The following is a 22,154-nucleotide window of genomic DNA, read 5'->3' on the forward strand; positions in this document are numbered from 1 at the left end:
TTTGCATGTTCTCCTTGTATTTGCTCCAATTTCCTCCCAAAGTCCAAAGATGTGCTGGTTAGGTAGATTGGCCATGCTAAGTTGCCCCTTAGTGTCCAAAGATGCGCAGGTTGAGTAGATTAGCCATGCTAAATTGCTCCTTAGTGTCCAAAGATGTGTAGGTTAGGTGGATTAGCCATGATGAATGCGCTGGGTTATGGGGATAGGGCAGAGCAGAGAGGAGGGCCTGGGGGATGCTTTTTTGAGGAGGTGGTGCAGAATCGATGGGCCGGATGGCCTCTTTTGGCACTGTAGGGATTCTATGATTCCGTGAATATCAAATTCCCCAGAACAGCAGGGTACGAATAAGTACACACCTGCTGATATCTCTTATTTTCGCAAGCACGAACGTCCAAACCCTTGCCAAAAATATGGGCAGAAAGGTTTTGCAGCACATGTTCCTAAAAATTGGGAAGAGGTGACAATGCACACCTTCAGAACAAATTGTTTTTCTATCTACTTTTCCATCTTTGGCACTTAGATAATAATGTTCTGACTTTTGAACTTGGTTGGATCTTCTCTTCAAAGAGATCTGCTTCTATAAAGATGTGTGTGTTGTAAGATATAAAAAAAAGTTTCATATTCTGTGATTAAACCTTTTCACCTCCTTGCCTGTTTCTTTGCTACAGGACAAGAGTGACAGAGTGCAGGGTGCTGCAGTGTACCAGGGGACCACTCTGAACTTTTAGGTGCAACCTAGAAATACATAGAAACCCGACAGTGCAGAAGGAGGCCATTCAGCCCATCGAGTCTGCACCGACCACAATCCCACCCAGGCCCTACCCCCACATATTTACCTGCTAACTACGCATCTCAGGGACAATTTTTAACCTGGCCAATCAACCTAACCCGCACATCTTTGGACTGTGGGAGGAAACCGGAGCACCCGGAGGAAACCCACGCAGACACGAGGAGAATGTGCAAACTCCACACAGACAGTGACCCGAGGTCAGGAGGATCTAAGGTTATTGCCGACTAGAATCTCACTGTTCCTCACAGTGCAGTGTATAAGCATTAACACTTATCTAGTTCAAAGGCATGTTCTGATCAGACATAAAGAAGAATTGCTCTGTTTTAACTGATGGGTATATTAAGTCTCCTAGCCCATGGTTGCTATTCCTTTTCGTTCTCTTTTTTTCATCGCTAACAGTCTGTTAAATTATCTTGGATCCCTGGAATAAAGAATGGCTGTTAGGATTCCCCCGTTACTTATACCCACCTCTTGTGCAAACAAAAAAAGTAGTCCAGTTGGTTAATGAAAACTTTTTTAAAAAAAAGCCACTTTATATTCAGGAAGTGCTTACTTGTGGTTTCGCATTTTACCTTCTGGCTGCTGTGAGTGCTTAGTAATAAACTCAGCCCAATCCCCTCAAATTCCCTTCAGTCCATGGAAAAATGAACATCATTTGAATAAAACCACTTGAACATTCAACCCACTCGGTAACTGCATTGAGTGTCAGTTGAGCCACGAGAGCAATGGTCGAGGCTCAAATGGTTTGAAAAAATGTTGACACCCACGGGCAGCATTTGATTATTCAGCTTATCCAATTTCCAACTCATTTGAAATCATCCAGGTACAACAGACCATGTCCAAGATGAGCTGAATGCTTTCTGTCCCCCGGTAACCAGAATGTATTTGGAGTGAAATTGACTGTCTTTTATATAATATGATTTTCCAGACAGTTTTAAAATTTCACCGTGCCGGACAAACTAAATGATCATCTTGCTATTACAGTATCAGTAAAACTTTCAGCCCCTGGTTTCAATTTTTAAGCAATCGAAAACTGCTTGAATTGTAAAGCTGGAGAGTCCCAGAACTACCTGAATCCACTTTTGTCATCTTGAACCTGAAGACATTGATGACTTGTAGGCATCCGTCTCACTTGCACACACTTTGCACATTTGTTTGCTATTCCTGGCACATTTACACACATACACAGTAATTTGCATGCTTGCTCATTATCCCTGGCACACTCACACACAGATGCAATCATTTGCACACTTGCTCGCTATCCCTGGCACACTTACACACACAATCATTTGCACACTTGTTCCCTATTCCTGGCACACACACACACACAACCATTTGCACACTTGCTCACTATCCTTGGTACACACACAGACATACACGGTTCCTTACACATTTGTACACTGTGATTTGATCACACCACTATCCAACGTTATCCCTTGCACGCTTACACATCCACAATTACACACAATTTTGCCATTTACTATCGCTTACGCATAGGCAAAGACATGTTCATTGATGGATTAAATCACTCGTTTGCACAAACGTGTACATGTATCTTAAGCGACGGAAGATTTACATGCCCCCCCCTCCCCCAAACACCCCACCCCTAACGTTTTTCTTCTCTGCATTTTGAGCACCAACTCACAATGATCCAATTTATTTTTGAATCCTACCTTTCCAGGCTCCTATTAGGGGGGGGGGGGGGTGTGGGGGAAAAAACTGTGGGCTCCCGCCCTGGCGTCTGGCTCTGAGCAGCTCCCCTTGAGCAATCTCATACAATTCCTTATGAATGCATTGCACACAATTTCAGAAAGTGTCAGTGTCAGCAGCGCGACATACAGAAGGAGAAAGTGCCTCTGCACCGCACATCAGCACAATGACAGTTACCTTCAGTGTGTGTTTGTACAGCGCGATGTTGCCCAGATCCAGTCAGTGTATTGTCTTGTCGGCTTGTGTGTGTGTGTGTGTGTGTCTCCTTCACATTCTGGCTCCGTTCAGCACCACATCAGCGCGGACAGCTCCCGGACGCAGCACATTCCACCAGCCTCCTGCAACTGAAGTTATTTATATATTTTTACACACACAACACACACACATAAACAACAATAATCCCTCACAGTCAGAGCGCCTGCATATTTATCCTGCCTGACCCTACTTTGTAGTAATTATAAGCACAATTCTACGCTGAAGCAGAAAAGTGCTGATACTTACAGTTGTCCCATGAATGCAAGGCATCAGTTCTCTCTCTCTCCACCCCCCCCTCTCTCTCTCACACACCAGTGTCCATTCATCCGTGAATTTTATCGCATTACACGCGGTTCGCCTCCATCGCCTTTTTTTCCAGTGAAAGCATGCACCGACCACCGACTTGCTGCTTTGTTCTCTCCCGTCCACCGCCTCACGGGGGGATGGAGAGCATCTTGTCCTGAATGAGGGGGGGGGGGGGGGGTCGCTGCAATAAACGGGAAGACCGAGGGAGATTTGTAGCTCTCACCGACTGCAGAGTCTCCCTCGTTTGATTGAGGCAGATCTTGGGGTGGGAATGTGTGAGGGGGTGGGGGGAGCTTTTCAATAACTCAGTGGCAACCAAACGCTCCTGGGACCTTTCTCCTGGGCGATAAAGCTCCAGCCCTTTCCTGGGGGGTTTCATTCTGAACTCACAACACTTTGCCCCTTCCATTTTACTCCCCCTAGTTAGTAACTTCTCCAACCTTTAAACTCCCAACAGAGACTCCTCGATGCCCGATAGACTTCCTCCTCACTCCAAAACGAAAACCGCCTCTGTGACACTTGGTTCCAATTTGCCCATTTTATTTTGACCCCCACATGCATCATTTTCTTCAGCCCAAATTTAATCTGGAAACGACATCGTTTGATGCCAGCCCCATCTCTCCAATTCCTCGACCCGTTATTTTAAACAGATTGAAGCTTCTTTTCAGTATTTGTATCGCAGGCAGCCACAATGCCCAGTATCACATTACCTTACCCCAAATCAAACACAGCGCTTACACTAAAAGGAAGTATATTTGTGACCTCCCTATGGGTCCGCTAATTACATTCTGCAACACTAAACAGAATTACCTCTTGCAGATCCCAAATCAAGTGGAGGAGTGAGCCGAGTGTTGGTCCTTTCGTTCTGAAACACGTGCAGTGCAAGTGTTCACAAAGCGGTTCCGAAATTATATGTAGAACGATGGCTACGTGGGGGTGTGATCTAATGGCTGGGCTCAGGTCACTTGACAAACCACCACGAATAAGTTACCTTTGGGAGATAATTTTATTGCTATTTCATAACCACCTGATTCATAAATTGCCCAGGCCACTTCTCAGTGAAAGTTACAAAATGCCCTATTAAGAATGTGTATTCAGCACAAAATACACACAAATCTTTCCTGTCATTGTATTTTGATTATAATACATTATACATTCTACTTATAATGCACGCGTGTGTTAGACATGGCAAAGGCAGGTAGTGAGCGAAATAAAAACAGAATATGCTGGAAATATTCGGCAGGTCAGGCAGCACCTTTGGAGAGAGAGAGAGAAAAAAACAGAGTTAACGTTTAAGGTCAGTGGGGGAGTCCAGAACTAGGGGTTATAGTTTGAGGATAAGGGGGGAAATCTTTTAGGATTGAGGTGAGGAGAAAATTTCTTATCCCAGAGGGTAGTGAATCTGTGAAATTCGCTAGCACAGAAAATAGTTGAGGCCAAAACGTTGTGATTTGATTTGATTTATTATTGTCACATGTATTTGTATAGTAGCTTGCGTGTTATACAGACAAAGCGGCACAGTGGCATAGTGGTTAGCACTGCTGCCCCACAGTGCCAGGGACCCAGGTTCGATTCCCAGCTTGGGTCACTGTCTGTGCGGCGTCTGCATGTTCTCCCCATGTCTGTGTGGGTTTTCTCTGGGTGCTCCACTTTCCTTCCACAATCCGAAGGACATGCAGGTTAGGTGCATTGGCCATACTAGATTCTTCCTTAGTGTACCCGAACAGGCATTGGAGTGTGGCAACTGGGGAATTTTCACAGTAACTTCATTGCAATGTTAATGTAAGCCTACTTGTGACACTAATAAATTAACTAAAATATACCGTACATAGAGAAGGAAACGAGAGTGTGCAGAACGTAGTGTTACAGTCATAGCTGGGGTGTAGAGAAAGATCAACTTAATGCAAGGTAGGTCCATTCAAAAGTCTGATGGCAGCAGGGAAGAAGCTGTTCTTGAGTCGGTTGGTACATGACCTCAGACATACATTTGTATGTTTTTCCTGATGGAAGAAGGTGAAAGAGAGTATGTCTGGGGTGCGTGGGGTCCCTGATTATGCTGGTTGCTTTTCTGAGGCAGTAGGAAGTGTAGACAGAGTCAATGGATGTGAGGTTGGTTTGCATGATGGACTAGGCTTGTTTGATTTCAAAAAGAAATTAGATGTAGCTCTTGGGGCTAAAGGGATCAAGGGATATGGGGGGGAAGGCAGGATCAAGATATTGAATTTGATGATCATCCATGATCAAAATGGGCCATATGATGGCACAATTGTTAGCACTGCTGCCTCACAGCGCCAGGGAACCAGGTTTAATCCCGATCTTGGATGACTACCTTTGCATGTCTTCTTGTGTCTGCATGGGTTTCCTCTGAGTAGTCCGGTTTCCTCCCATAGTCCAAAAATGTGCTGGTTAGGTGGATTGGCCATGCTAAATTGCCCCTTAGTGTCCCAAGTCAATATCTTTTCCCAAAGGTAGGGGAGTCTAAAACTAGAGGGCATAGGTTTAAGTTGAGAGGGCAGAGATACAAAAGGGTCCAGAGGGGCAATTTTTTCACACAGAGGGTGGTGAGTGTCTGGAACAAGCTGCCAGAGGTAGCAGTAGAGGCGGGTACAATTTTGTCTTTTAAAAAGCATTTAGGTAGTTACATGGGTACGAAGGGTATAGATAGAGGCATATGGGCCAAATGCGGGCAATTGGGATTAGCTGAGGGGTTTTTAAAAAAAAGGGTGGCATGGACAAGTTGGACCGAAGGGCCTGTTTCCATGCTGTAAATGTCTATGACTCTATGACTCTAAGCTGTATAGGTGAGGGGGATTAGTGGGGTAAATACATCCAATTACGAGGATTGGAGGGGGTGGGCTTGGGTAAGATGTTCTGTTGGAGAGTCGGTGCAGACTCGATGGGCCGAATGGCCTCCTTCTACACTGTATGGATTCTATGATTCTATGATGCACCATGATTGTGCCAGTCATCAAGCACCTATTTATTCTAATCCCATTTTCCGGCACTTGGTCTGTAGCATTGTTTGTTATGGCATTTCAAGTGCTCATCTAAATGCGCTGCTTTCCCCTTTGAGAGAGAGAGCTGACTGGTAGTGATTTAATCTGAGAATCACCACACCTCAGGTGAGGGGCAAGATTGAGAAGGCGGGGCCTTCATGAATAACCTCAGCTGGTACGGGAATTGAACCCACGCTGTTGGCGTTGCTCTACATCATGAACCAACTGTCCAGCCAACTGAGCTAAACCAACCCCTATTCCTACACTCTTCTCCTGTTCAACACTGAGGGAGTATTGCACTGTCGACCTGCTCAACTGAGGACCTGTTTGCCATCCCCGGGTGGATGTAAAAGATTCCAAGGCACAATTTCAAAGAGTCAAGCCTCAGTGACCTACCTAATATTTATCCCTCAATCAGCATCACAAAAACAGGCGATCTGGTTATTATCTTACTGTTTGTGGGCATTTGCTATTTAGAAATTGCTGCTACCTTGTCTACAACAGTCACTATGCTTCAAAATGACCTAATTGACTTCATGGTGCATCATAGAATCATAGAATCCATACAGTGTAGAAGGAGGCCATTCGGCCCATCGAGTCTGCACCGACTCTCCAACAGAACATCTTACCCAAGCCCACCCCCTCCAATCCTCGTAACTGGATGTATTTACCCCACTAATCCCCCTAACCTATACATCTTAGAGTCATAGAGTCATAGACGTTTACAGCATGGAAACAGGCCCTTCGGTCCAACTTGTCCATGCCACCCTTTTTTTTAAAAACCCCTCAGCTAATCCCAATTGCCCGCATTTGGCCCATATGCCTCTATCTATACCCTTTGTACCCATGTAACTATCTAAATGCTTTTTAAAAGACAAAATTGTACCCGCCTCTACTACTACCTCTGGCAAAGTGCTTAGGAATGTCATGAAAGATGCTATATAAATGCAAGACCTCCTCAATTTTCACAGTAACTTCATTGCTCTGTTAATGTAAGCCTACTTGTGGCATGAGTAAATAAAGTAAACAATAATGTTTTCAAGGTTTTACTCTAGATAGCTTTTGTTTGGTTCCATTTTTAATTTTCTTCAGCTGATTTTCAACAGAGTTCCTCGTGTATTTTTAAATTTGTGGGTGTTCGAAATGATCTTCACAATACTCCACTGATTGTCCTTCCCTCATTGCTCTGAAAAGGTTTCTTCTCTCTGGACTGCTGCAGGTCTGTGTGGTGATTGTGATAGGTAAGGATTCCTGCAAGTTGACCAATGATGCTTATTAGATATAGTTCTTGGGGCTAAAGGGATCGAAGGATATAGGAGGAAGGGGGAATCAGGATATTGAATTCACTGATCGGCCACGATCAAGATGAATGGTGGAGCAGGCTTGAGGGGCCGAATGGCCTACTCCTGTTTCTAGTTTCTATATTTCTATGAATGAAGTCTGAGCAGTAAGTGACTTGGGGGGAGGAAAACACGGAGGGCATGATAGTCCCAGGATACCTCTGCTCCTGTCCTCATGGGTAGGCTGAAGTCATAGAATTCTTTGAATGGTTAGCTGTTAGCTTTGCCTGTCCCTTTAATGCCACTGTACAGATCTCCGTTTAGGGAAGTGATCTGTCTTCAAGGAGAGGGTTGTTGTTGGGGCTGTTGCTAGGCTGTCTAGACTGGCAGCTGCTTAGCTCCTCACTTCGTTATCTCACCATTTTCACATTATCTCAAGAACGGAGGAAAAACAGCAAGAAGTAGCTGTTTATGTTTGTTCGGTTGTGTTTTATAGAATGTGTGACATCTGGTGTGTGTGTGTAATGCTTGGAGTGTGATAGAGACTCAAAGCTCTTACATAAATAGATTTATTCCCACTCTCTTTGTTTCATTGGCCTCAAACATGCTTCCTTTTGAGTTTATTAGAAAAGGCTTTAGAGAATTAATTGAGCTACTGTAAGACCCATCAAGATTAGTGGAGAATATAAGTCCTTGACCATAACTTCAGGCAAATAGGATAGATGCATTTAAAGGGAAGCTGAGTTAACACATGAAGGAGAAAAGAGTAGTGGGTTATGTTGATATAGTTTGATGAAATAGAGTGCGACAGGACTATGGGCCAGGTGCAGGAAGGCGGGATTAGAAAGGGCACCTGGTGTCCTCAGGCTGGCGTGGACAAGCTGGGCTGAATGGCCTCCTTCTGTGCTGTAACTTTTCTATGGTTCTATGTGGCAGGTATGGAGCATAAATACCAGCACGGATCAGATGGGCTGAACAGTCTGTTTCTATGCTATAAATACAATGGAATTTTATGAAAAAGGTGAGTACAATTTCAAAACCAGTCTTGCCAAACTTAAATAAATAAAATGCTGGAAAAGCTCAGCAGGTCTGACAGCTCTGTGGAGAGGGAAATTAAGCTAACGTTTCAAGTCCATACGACTCTTCTTTATAGACTTGAAACAGTAACCGTTTCTCTCTCCACAGATGCTGAGTTTTTCCAGCACTTTCTGTTTTTGATTCAGATTTCCAGCATCCATAGTATTTTGTGTTTTCGCAGGATGCTGGAAATCTGAATTAAAAACAGAAGATGCTGGAAATACTCAGCAAATCGGTCGGAATCTGTGGAGAGCGAAACAGTTAACTTTCCTCATCCCATTCCCATTCCATTTGGCCAGGCTACCATTATTCCTTCTGTTATTTAATCTCTCCTGCTGCCCACCCTGTCACAGACCTTTCTTTCTGTTCTTTTTCCCACCCCTCTCTCTTTCATTTGCGCAAACCCCATTCCTGTACATTTTAACTTTTCCCAGTTCTGGTGAAAGGTCGCTGACCCGATTCTGTTTCTCTCTCCGCAGATGCTGCCCGACTAGCCGATTATTTTGAGCGTTTTAACTGTCAAATTTATAGGTGGAGGAAGTAAAGTTTAGTCCAGACTATGTTTGTTGTAATGACTTTATATTAAAAACCCCCAACAGCAAATAAAACTTCAAATAGCTACAATTACCCAAATCATCTTCTATATTCTGGTATTTAGGATAATGATGAATGAATACCACATTACACTGTGACCTCCGCTTAAAAAGCAGAGAAAGACATTTTCTGAAGGACAAATTCTGTGTTTGCACGTGACTATCCCACAGTGTGGGATAAAAATTGGGCCAAAAATGTTCAGGCAGGGGGAGAGTAGAACATGGTTTACTGCTGGGCAGTGAGGTTGGAATTTGGAGCTAGGCCCACTTTTGGTAGGTCCCTGTTGCTACTTCCCTGATGAAGGAAAGTTCTAGTGGTTGTAGGTGGCTGTTTTTTAATTCTTCTCATACTTTGCAGTAAGCATCCGTAAGAACCTTTGCAGGACAGTGCGCCAATGCACCACTCAGATATTCCCGGTCCCCCCTAACTAGTGGAGTGAAAACTGAAGGGGTGCCCTAAGTTGTAGTTAACACTGCTGCCTCACAGCACCAGTGACCCAGGTTCGATTCCCGGCTTGGGTCACTGTCTGTGTGGAGTCTGCACATCCTCCCCGTGTTTGTATGGGTTTTCTCCTGGTGCTCCGGTTTCCTTCCACATTCCAAAAGACATGCTGGTTAGGTGCTTTGGTCATGCTAAATTCACCCTCAGTGTACCCGAACAGGTGCCGGAATGTGGCGACTAGGGGATTTTCACAGTAACATCATTGCACTGTTAATGTAAGCCTACTTATGACTAATAAATAAGTAAACTTTAAACCTATTTGTGCTAATAATGCTTCCTTAGGATCCGGTCTAATCGCAATACAAATGGTTAGAAAGATGGCACTGTTCTTTCTGTTAAGCTTTCATTGATTGAAGTTGACAATTTAGTAGCAATTAGAGCTAAAATGTATGCAGTTATCACACTGTGGAATCATACCTATCAGAAACTTAATTAAAACGGTCAAACCCATTTTGTTTGGAAGTATTAGAGACATGAAACTTTCAGTCCAGCAGTCTGCATTGGATTTTACCCCAAATTCCCAAGCTTAAAGAAGATTGCTGTAAGTAGAACAGCCCACTCTAGGTAAGATGAAATGAAAAGCAAAGAGGTATAAACCAGAGGCAGAGCATGGACAGCTTAAGCTGCAAATTGGCAGATAACATGAATGAAGTGACACAAAATGTAGAGCTGTAAGACAAGTTCAAGGCTATGCCCTCCACTCTTCCTCAATCAAGAAAAGTTCAAGGCTTTGCCTGCCACCCCTCAATCACTCTACACTGAAAATGGCACTGATGTATCAAGAGCACAAGATAGAATGGAAATAAGTTGCATTTATATGAGATCCTTCATACCCTTAAAACACCCCATGGTGATGCTTTTTATAAAGTGCCGCCCATTGTTATGTGGCAGCTAATTTGTGTACAGCAAGATCCCTGCATACAGCAAATGAGATAAATTTGGGCTGACAAGTGGCAAGTAACATTTGCGCCACACAAATGCCAGGTGATGACCATCGCCAATAAGAGACAATCTAACCATTGCCTCTTGACATTCAATAGTGATACCATCACTGAATCCCCCACTGTCAACATCCGTGGGGTTACCATTGACCAGACACTCAACTGGACTCGCCACGTAAACATAGTGGCTGCAAGAGCAGGTCAGAGACTAGGAATACTGCAGTGAGTAACTCACCTCCTGACTCCACAAAGCCTGTCCACCATCTACAAAGCACAATTCAGGAGTGTGATGGAACACTCTCCACTTGCCTGGATGGGTGCAGCTCCAACAACACTCAAGAAGCTTGACAACACCCAGGGGGGATAAAAGCAGCCCACTTGATTGGCACCACATCCACAAACATCCACTCCCTCCACCACCAACACTCAGTAACAGCTGTGTCTACTATCTACACTATGCACTGCAGCAATTCACCAAAGATCCTTAGACAGCACCTTCCAAACCCAAAACAACTTCCATCTAGAACACAACACTTTAGGAAGGATGTCAAGACCTTTGACAGGATGCAGAACAGATTTACCAAGAATGTTACCAGGGATAAAGGTCTTTAGAGATCAGAAAAACTGAGGTTGATTTCCTTAGAGCAGGTTAGAGGGATATTTGATAGAAATGTCCAAAACTTTGGAGGGTTTTGATAGAGTAAATAAAGACAATTTGTTCCTCATGAAAGGTCAGTTACCAAAGGCCTCAAATTTCAGAAAACTTGCACAAGAATTAGAGGTAGTATTAGGATTTTTTTTAGTGCAGTGAGTTTTATGATCTGGAATCATAATGGGATAAATCTTTGAAGGGGAACATTTTTTACAACATAATGGGGAAAAAGCAGGATAGGTAGTTCTTTCAAAGAGCCAGCACAGAGGCAATAGGCTGAATGGCCACCTTCTGAGCTGTATCATCTTTTGATTCCATAATTATTATTTTTTTAAAGTTTATTTATTAGTGTCATTAACACTGCAATGAACTTATTGTGAAAATCCCCTAGTCGCCACACTCCGGCATCTGTTCAGGTACCCTGAGGGAGAATTTAGCATGTCCACTGTACCTAACCAGCATGTCTTTTGCATTGTGGGAGGAAACTGGAGCACCCGGAGGAAACCCACGCAGACACGGGGAGAACATGCAAACTCCACACAGACAGTGATCCAAGTTGGGAATCGAACCCGGGTCCCTGACACTGTAGGGCAGCACTGCTAACCACTGTGCTGCCATGCCACCCAATTGGCTATATATTGGGGATAGTGTAGTTAGAGGTATTGACACTGTTCTTTGTGACCAGGATCGAGATTCCCGAAAGTTGTGTTGCCTGCCTGGTGCTCGGGTCCAGGATATCTCATCTGGGCTGCAGAGAAACTTGGAGTGGGAGGGTAAGAATCCAGTTGTAGTGGTCCACATAGGTGCCAACGACATAGGCAGAACAGGAGCAGAGGTTCTGCAGGGGGAGTATGAAAAGCTAGGAGCCAAATTAAAAAGCAGAACCAACAAGGTGGTAATCTCTGGATTACTACCTGAGCCACGAGCGAATTGGCTCAGGGTCAATAAGATTAAGGAGGTAAATGCGTGGCTCAAAGATTGGTGTGGGAGGAATGGGTTTGAATTCATGGGAGATTGGCACCAGTATTGGGGAAGATGGGACCTGTTCAGATGGGATGGTCTTCGTCTGAATCGTGCTGGGACCAGAGTCCTGGCGAATCAACTTGTTTAAGTCCTCGGCCATTTTCTCGTTTCCCATTATTAAATCCCCCTTCTCGTCTTCTAAGAGTCCAACATTTACTTTAGCTACTCTTTTCCTTTATAGGACTTAAACAAGTCCCGGCATCTCCACATCATGAATCGTACAACCAGGGCTGTAAATAGGGCTTTAAACTCAATACTGGGGGGGAGGGTTCAGGGGTATGGGGAATTACAAAATCAAAGGTAAAGGAGAGGGTACGAGTGAAGGTTAATGATGAGGACTTTCAACTCGTTAAAGGAGTCAAGGGCTCAGGCAGAGTAAAAAAGGTGACAAACACAAGAAGGGAGGTGGTCAACGCAGTGCAAGGAGATGGTCTGGGGAAGGATAACCAGTTTGCGACAGGTAGGGACAGAGCGTGCAATCAAAAGAATGCACTAACAAATCGGGTCCATATAAAGGCTAGCATAAAGACATTTTACCTGAATGCACGTAGCATTCGAAACAAAGTGAATGAGTTGATGGCACAAATCAGTACAAATGGGTACGATCTAGTGGCCATTACTGAAACGTGGTTGCAGGGTGACCAGAACTGGGAACTGAATATCCAGGGGTATCAGACATTTTGGAAGGATAGACAGGAAGGAAAAGGAGGTGGGGTAACTCTGTTAATTAAAGATAATATCAGGACGGTAGTGAGAGACGATATAGGCTCTAAGGAGCAGAATGTGGAATCGTTGTGGGTGGAGATAAGGAATAGTAAGGGGAGAAAGTCACTGGTGGGCGTGGTCTATAGGCCCCCAAATAATAACTTTGAGGTGGGTCAGGCTATAAACAAGCAAATAATGGATGCGTGCAAAAACGGATAATCATGGGGGATTTTAACCTGCATATTGATTGGTTGACTCAAGTCAGACACGGTGGACTTGAGGAAGAGTTCTTAGAATGCTGTCGGGATAGTTTCCTCGAACAGTATGTTACAGAACCTACGAGGGAGCGAGCTACCTTGGATCTGGTCCTGTGTAATGAGACAGGTAAAATTCTTCTTGTGAGGGATCCTCTTGGAATGAGTGATCACAATATGGTTGAATTTCTAATACAAATGGAGGGTGAGAAAGTAGGGTCCCAAACCAGTGTCCTCTGCTTGAACAGAGGGGAGTACAATAGGATGAGGGCAGAATTGACTAATGTAGACTGGGAGCTCAGACTAGTTGGTAGGACAGCTGAGCAACAGTGGCGGATTTTTAAGGAGATTTTTCTCAGTACTCAGCAAAAATATATTCCTGTGATAAAAAAGGAATGTAAGAAAAGAGATAACCAGCTGTGGATAACTAAGGAAATAAAGGAGAGTATTAAATTAAAAACCGATGCGTACAGGGTGGCCAAAACTAGTGGGGAATTAGAAGATTGGGAAAGCTTTAAAAAACAACAAAGAACTACTAAGAAAGTGATAAAGAAAGGAAAGATAGATTATGAAACTAAACTAGCACAAAATATAAAAACTGATAGTAAAAGTTTTAACAAATATATAAAAAGGAAAAGAGTAGCTAAAGTAAATGTTGGACTCTTAGAAGACGAGAAGGGGGATTTAATAATGGGAAACGAGAAAATGGCCGAGGACTTAAACAAGTTTTTTGTGTCGGTCTTCACGGTAGAGGACACAAATAGCTTACCGAAAATTGACGGTCGTGGGACTGTAGGGGGTGAGGTCCTTAAAATGATTACTATTACTAAAGAGGTAGTGCTTGGTAGGCTAATGGGACTAAAGGTAGACAAGTCCCCGGGCCCGGATGGAATGCATCCCAGGGTACTGAAAGAAATGGCAGAAGTAATAGCAGATGCATTGGTTGTAATTTATCAAAATTTGTGGACTCTGGGGAAGTGCCGGCTGATTGGAAAACAGCTAATGTGACGCCACTGTTTAAAAAAGGAGGTAGACAAAAGGCGGATAACTACAGGCCGGTTAGCTTAACGTCCGTAGTTGGGAAATTGCTGGAATCCATCATTAAAAAAGAAATAGCAGGACACCTGGAAAAAAATGGTTCGATCAAGCAGAGGCAGCATGGATTCATGAAGGGAAAGTCATGTTTGACGAATTTACTGGATTTTTATGAAAATGTAACGAGTGCAGTTGACAGAGGGGAACCGGTGAATGTGGTGTTTTTGGATTTCCAGAAGGCATTCGATAAGGTGCCTCACAAAAGGTTGCTGCATAAGATAAAGGTACACGGAGTTGGGGGTAAATTGTTAGCGTGGATTGAGGATTGGCTATCTAACATGAAGCAGAGAGTTGGAATAAATGGGTGCTTTTCTGGTTGGCAGTTGGTGACTAGTGGCGTGCCGCAGGGATTGGTGCTGGGGCCTCAACTGTTTACCATATACATAGACGATCTGGAGGAGGGGACCGAGTGTAGGGTAACAAAGTTTGTGGATGACACAAAGATGAGTGGGAAAGCAAATTGCGTGGAGGATGCGGAAAGTCTGCAGAGAGATTTGGATAGGCTAAGTGAGTGGGTGAGGATCTGGCAGATGGAGTATAACGTTGACAAGTGTGAGGTTATCCACTTTGGAAGGAATAATAGTAAAATGGACTATTATTTAAATGGTGAAAAATTACAACATGCTACTGTGCAGAGGGACCTGGGGGTCCTTGTGCATGAATCGCAGAAACTCAGTTTGCAGGTGCAGCAGGTGATCAAGAAGGCAAATGGAATGTTGGCCTTTATCGCGAAGGGGATGGAGTATAAAAGCAGGGAGGTCTTGCTGCAATTGTACAAGGTACTGGTGAGGCCGCAACTAGAGTACTGTGTACAATTTTGGTCCCCTTATTTGAGGAAGGATATATTGGCCTTGGAGGGAGTACAGAGAAGGTTCACCAGGTTGATACCGGAGATGAGGGGGTTAGCTTATGAAGAGAGATTGAGTAGATTGGGCCTGTACTCATTGGAGTTTAGAAGGCTGAGGGGAGATCTTATGGAGACATATAAGATAATGAAGGGGTAGAGGCAGAGAGATTCTTTCCACTTAGAAAGGAAACAAGAACTAGAGGACACAGCCTCAAAATAAGGGGGAGTCAGTTTAGAACAGAGTTGAGGAGGAACTTCTTCTCTCAGAGGGTAGTGAATCTCTGGAATTCTCTGCCCATTGAAGCAGTGGAGGCTACCTCGTTAAATATGTTTGTAAGTCACAGGTAGATAGATTTCTGATCAATAAGGGAATTAAGGCTTATGGGCAGCGGGCCGGTAAGTGGAACTAAACCACTATCAGATCAGCCATGATCTTATTGAATGGCGGGGCAGGCTCTAGGGGCTAGATGGCCTACTCCTGCTCCTATTTCTTATGTTCTTATGTTCTTAGGACTGAAGGAGAATTTACTGTTCTTCTTCAAACAGAGTAATGGGATCTTTTATATCCACTTGAACGGGTGGACAGGTCCTCAGTTTAACATTTCATCCAAGAGATGGAATGTCTAATAATGCAGCATTCCTTAGCATTACATTGGGATGTCAGTACTGGTTATTTATTCAAGATCTTGGAGAGACTGAACAAGATCTCTCTTGTTCAGAGATCTGCCTTGAAGGTCTCTTGAAGTTGAAAGCTGACAGATAACTAAATGGAGATTTGGTACATCCCTAGCCTATCCATCTAGAAACTACAATCTAGCAAATTACAGTCCCACCCATTACAGTGGCAAACTTTTTCTTAATATATTTCATTGTTTTTCCCATCATTATTCCCCCATCCCATCTGTTGATTACACTTTGTGTGAAGAATTCTCAGACATCCTCAGACATGCAATCCAATATCTCGGATTGCAATGGGATCTTGATCAATTGGGTCAGTGGGCTGACGAATGACAGATGGAGTTTAATTTAGCTAGATGCGAGGTGATGCATTTTGGTAGATTGAACCAGGGCAGGACTTACTCAGTTAATGAGGCGTTGGTGAGAGTTACAGAACAAAGAGATCGAGGGGCACATGTTCATAGCTCCTTGAAAGTGGAGTCACAGGTGGACAGAGTGGTGAAGAAGGCATTCGGCATGCTTGGTTTCATTGGTCAGAACATTGAATACAGGAGTTGGGACGTCTTGTTGAAGTTGTACAAGACATTGGTAAGGACACACTTGGAATACAGTGTACAGTTCTGGTCACCATATTATAAAAAGGATATTATTAAACTAGAAAGAGTGCAGAAAAGATTTACTAGGATGCTACCGGGACTTGATGGTTTGAGTTATAAGGAGAGGCTGGATAAACTGGGATTTGTTTCTCTGGAGTGTAGGAGGCTGAGGGGTGATCTTATAGAGGTCTATAAAATAATGAGGGGCATAGATCAGCTAGATAGTCAATATATTTTCCCAAAGGTAGGGGAGTCTAAAACTAGAGGGCATAGATTTAAGGAGAGAGGGGAGAGATACAAAAGGGTTCAGAGGGGCAATTGTTTCACACAGAGGGTGGTGGGTGTCTGGAACAAGCTGCCAGAGGTAGTAGTAGAGACGGATACAATTTTGTCTTTTAAAAAGCGTTTAGACAGTTACATGGGTAAGATGGGTATAGAGGGATACAGGCCAAACGTGGGCAATTGGGACTAGCTTAGAGGTTATAAAAAGGGGCGGCATGGACAAGTTGGGCCGAAGGGCCTGGTTCCATGCTGTAAACCTCTATGACTCTATCTATCTGTCTAGAATTTGCATTTTCCTATTTTGAACTTGTGACTCCCTATCACATTGTCAGAATTTACTTTGAAATAATGTTCTGGATTTATTTTTTCAATGTTGCTTACTATCCCTATTTAGTTCCTGGCCCATTCTTTCAAGGCCTAAAAATCCCAATTTTCACAGTTCTTTCTCAAAATCCTGCTCCAAGGCTGTGGACCAGTTTTGTGGCTGCATTTTGCAGGATCTCTCACGTTTTGCGATTTCACTGACACACAACAAATAATTAACAAATCTCACCAAACGGGTTAGCGAGGTGCATATATTTTGGCCAAAAGCATCATAGATTATCTCGGCTTTTAATAAAAGAACGAAAACTACATTTAATACCTTCCATCATACCATTAGGGTGGCACGGTGGCACAGTGGTTAGCACTGCCACCTCACAGTGCCAGGGACCCAGGTTCGATTCCCGGCTTGGGTCACTGTCTGTGTGGAGTTTGCACGTTCTCCTCGTGCCTGCGTGGGTTTCCTCTGGGTGTTCTGGTTTCCTCCCACAGTCTGAAAGACGTGCTGGTTAGGTGCATTGACCTGAACATGCGCCGGAATGTGGCGACTAGGGGAATTTCACAGTAGCTTCATTGTAGTGTTAATGTAAGCCTTACTTGTGATGAATAAATGAACTTTTTAAATTTATAAAGGGGAACTTACCTATAATTTTTTTTGATACTTAGCAAACTTTCAATCTCACATGAGTCTGAAAGGGTGAGATTCAGTGGAAATTGAGAAAGGAATAAAAACAGACGTTTATAACAATTTCCTTTCCAGCTCAGGCATTTGAGGATTGAATTTCAAAGGAAGCTTATGTATTCTGACTTGCTTCAAACGGCAGAGGGAAGCCTCGAGAGGGTGAGGGTGACCCTGTATTCTGATGAACGCTATAGAAGAAATGCGATGAAAGCCTTTGATGTGATGATTAAATTAGCTGCATATTTCTGACCTAGATGGAGTTGAGGTTGATAACTTAGATTGCGCTTAGGGTAATAGCTGTTAATTCTGGTGTTATCCTTTTTGTGAAAAGGGTGCACAGAGCACAAGGATTAGTTTCAATTTCGGCTGCAGTTTATTTTCTGTGTTTAATTAAGGACAGCAGATTAGGGCTCAATGTCATTAGAAATTAAAGTAACTTTTAAAGTGCCAGTTGACAAGGTAGATAAAGGGGCAATATCAGGTCGACAGAGAATGCGGCGCATGGGCTAGGTCATGGTAATGATAAACCAATGAGGTAAGGAGTTCTACAAACACGTACTTGCAAATGAATTAAATTTACGTGCTTCCTTTCACTCCCTCCCTATATCCTCCGTAAACCAATGTGTACACTCCTCTTCAATGACTTCAGCACTTAAGTCAATAACTAATGGGAGAAAGGAGCTCCATGAACATCCCCAATATCAACCATGGTACACCCCATGAATTTTTAAAAAATCTATCATTGACAATGATTACCATTTGACTAGCACATCATTATAAAAATCTAACGGGTTCACTAACTTCCTTTCGGGTCGGAAGGCTGCTGCCCTGATCTGGTCTGATCTAAAGTTAAAGTTTATTTATTAGTCACAAGTAAAGCTTACATTAACACTGCAATGAAGTTACTGTGAAGTTCCCCTAGTCGCCACATTTCAGCAGTTGAGGGAGAATTTAGCATGGCCAATCCACCTAAAACCAGCACGCCTTTTGGACCGTGGGAGGAAACCGGAGCACCTAGCGTAAACCCACGCAAACACGGGGAGAATGTGCAAACCCGACACAGTGACCCAAGCTGGGAATTGAACCTGGGTCCCTGGCGCTATGAGGCAGCAGTGCTAACCACTGTGCCACCGTGCCACCTATATGAGAGTCCAGACCCAAATCAATGTTGTTGAGTCTAAAATAGCCCAGGAAGCCACTCAGTTATATAGGAATACACAATAAATGCAGGTCTTGCCTCTGACACCCACATCCCATGAATGAACAAAAGATCTTCCCTCTATCGGCTTATAGTTCTCATGTTTAGATCCACTGAAAGCTCCTGGTGTAATGAAGCAGCTATGCCGTCTGGATCAGGAGGTGGACAACATGCTGGCTTGAGCTAACAAGTGATAGTTAATGTCACTGTACCACGCAATGACTATTTCCAAGAAGAAAAGGTCCAAAAAGCTTGACCTCCAACAGCACCATCATTGCAGAGTCAGCCACCGTCAGCATGGTGGACACCACCAATAACCATAGTGAGTTTGGATACTTTGCTAAATAGCCCATCCCTGACCACACTCATCCTTCCTCAAGCCTATATACCTTTAACAAAGCTAAATTCAGGAGTTTGATGAAGTGCTCACACATTGGTGCAATTCTGGTCGCCACACTACCAGAAGGATGTGGAGGCTTTGGAGAGGGTACAGAAAAGATTTACCAGGATGTTGCCTGGTATGGAGGATATTAGCTATGAGGAGAGGTTGGATAAACTCGGTTTGTTCTCACTGGAATGACGGAGGTTGTGGGGCGACTTGATAGAAGTTTACAAGATTATGAGTGGCATGGACAGAGTGGATAGTCAGATGCTCTTTCCTAGGGTAGAAAAGTCAAGTGCGAGGGGACAGAGGTGTAAGGTGCGTGGGGAAAAGTTGAGAGGAGATGTGCGAGGCAAGTGATTTACACAGAGGGCGGTGAATGTCTGAAATGCGCTGCCGTGGGAGGTGGTGGGAGCAGTTACTACAGCGGCATTTAAGGGACGCTTTGAGGTAGCAGAGTTAACCACTGTGCCACCGTGCCGCCCATTAAACTCCTCCGTTAAACCTTTCCAGATCCTCCAAATTGTGTATTTCCTCACCTTTTCCTTCCTTCTGCAACCAAGGCTATTAAAAGCTTGGTGCCACTTTTATATTATTCATGCTGGAATGTGAAGTGTTGCTGGCAAGGACAACATTTGCTGCTCTGAATTTTTTGTATTATTCTTCTCTGAAAAATTCAGATCAGCAATTCAAACTACATATTTGCTGAGCTGCTGGTTGCTGTTAATTGATGAATTCTGGGGATAGTATTATTGGCATAAACGGGGCAGATGCCATTTATATTCAAAATGGGTTGGCACCAGAGAAGCCAGCATGTTACAGTTGTACTAGCCATAGTGTAGAATTGTTTTGTAAATGCAGTGATTTCTTTGTAGCCACTTTCCGAGCTTCAGATGATTGTACTGTGATTAATTATCCTGAGGGAATCAGCATTGGGTCTCCAATTTCACCATTGCTACAGGTCACTCTGCCTATTGTGTGAAGGTGGAATGAAAGACAGGATCTATATTTATACAATACCTTTCGCAATGTCTTAAATGGTTTTACAGCTGGTTAAATATTTTTGAGTTGTTACTGCTATAACGTAGGCAGGATTATCAAATGGTGGAGCAGGCTTGAAAGGCTGAATGGTTTACTCCGTATTGGTGTACAGTATAGTGCATTTGTATGTCATTCTGGATGGATGAGATGAGTTGAGTTAGAAGGCCTTTATCATCCATAATTACCTTGTGAACAGAGGAAAAATCATGGCTGGAGTTCAGTTTATTTTGTTACTGATGCAAGTTTACTGTGAACAGTCCTCGTGGATTGAAATTGTCAGGGCAGGAGTGTTGTACTAGGCTCATGGTGAATTTGGTAACCTGCTTTGCACTGCACATAATTCTTAAGTGTCATAGAATCATAGAAACCCTACAGTGCAGAAGGAGGCCATTCGGCCCATCGAGTCTGCACTCAAAAAAAATCCCACAACCCCACACATTTGCCCTGCTAATCTCTCTAACCCACATATCCCAGGACACCACAGTCAATTTAGCATAGCCAATCAACCTAACCCGCACATCTTTGGACTGTGGGAGGAAACCGGAGCACTCAGAGGAAACCCACGCAGACACAGGGAGAACATGTAAACTCCACACAGACAGTGACCCAAGTCGGGAATCGAACCCAGGTCCCTAGAACTGTGAGGCAGCAGTGCTAACCACTGTCGTACCGTGCAGTGTCATTCCCATTGACTTCAATCTGGTCCTTTTGTCTATTGACCCATTATCCCACTCTATTCCAGTGCTTTTTTGAGGAATGAATTATTGTGATAGAATAATGTTGCGTAGTAGATTTTGAAAATATACCATAGTGAGTGGCAACAGAGCCTTCACACTTGATCAAGAAAATAAATTGTGAATCAGTCTTGGTCTTCTGGCCCCTTAAAAGTTGTATTGCACAGAGAGACCTGAGGGCTTCTCATTGACAGTGAAGACCTATGTTGTCCAATCATCCCAATTTGTTGCTCAGGAGGCATTTGATCTTTCTATCCTGTGAGATTACTGATAAAACAGAATCCAATTACACTTCTTCTATGGAATAATTGCATTGAATAATATCATGCAGCAAAGCAGAAACTCATCTAATTCTTCAACAGAATGGAAAAGATCTTGTGCAGTTTATCTGAGTTGCAAGTATTGAATCTTTCTGTCACTGAATTTACTGTCGCTGTGTCCTGATGGTGCAATGTACAGGACATGTAACTGAGGGCTGAGGAAGTCACCAAGACCAGTGCTATCATCTGCACCATGCTATATTTGATTTGGTTTGATTTATTATTGTCACATGTATTGGGAAACAGTGAAAAATAATGTTTCTTGCGCGCTGCACAGACAAAACATGCCGTTCATAGAGTACATAAGGGAAAAGGATAGAAGAGAGTTCAGAATATAGTATTGCAGTCACAGCTAGGGTGTAGAGAAAGATCAGCTTAATATATGGTAGATCCATTCAAAAGTCTGATGGCAGCAGGGAAGAAACTGTTCTAGTGTCGGCTGATATGTGATCTCAGACTTTTGTAGCTTTTTCCCGACGGAGGAAGATAGAAGAGAGAATGTCCAGGGTGCGTGGGGTCATTGATTATGCTGGCTGCTTTTCCGAGATAGTGGGAAGTGTAGACGGAGTCAATGGGTGGGAGGCTGGTTTGAGTGATGGACTGGGCTACATTCACAACCCCTTGTAATTTTTTGTGGTCTTGGTCAGAGCAAGAGCCATTCCAAGCTAGGATACATCCAGAAAGGATGCTTTCTATGGTGCATCTGTAAAAGTAGGTGAGCACCGTAGCAGACATGCTATATTTCCTAAAGCTCCTGAGAAAGTAGAGGCGTTGGTGGGCTTTCTTAACTATAGTATCGGCGTGGAGGGACCAGGATGGTTGTTGGTGACCCGGACACCTAGAAGCCCGAAACTCTCAACCATTTCCACTTCACCACCGTTGATGGTAGACAGG

Source organism: Mustelus asterias, chromosome 26 (genome assembly GCF_964213995.1).
Source record: "Mustelus asterias chromosome 26, sMusAst1.hap1.1, whole genome shotgun sequence".
Lineage (NCBI taxonomy): Eukaryota > Metazoa > Chordata > Chondrichthyes > Carcharhiniformes > Triakidae > Mustelus > Mustelus asterias.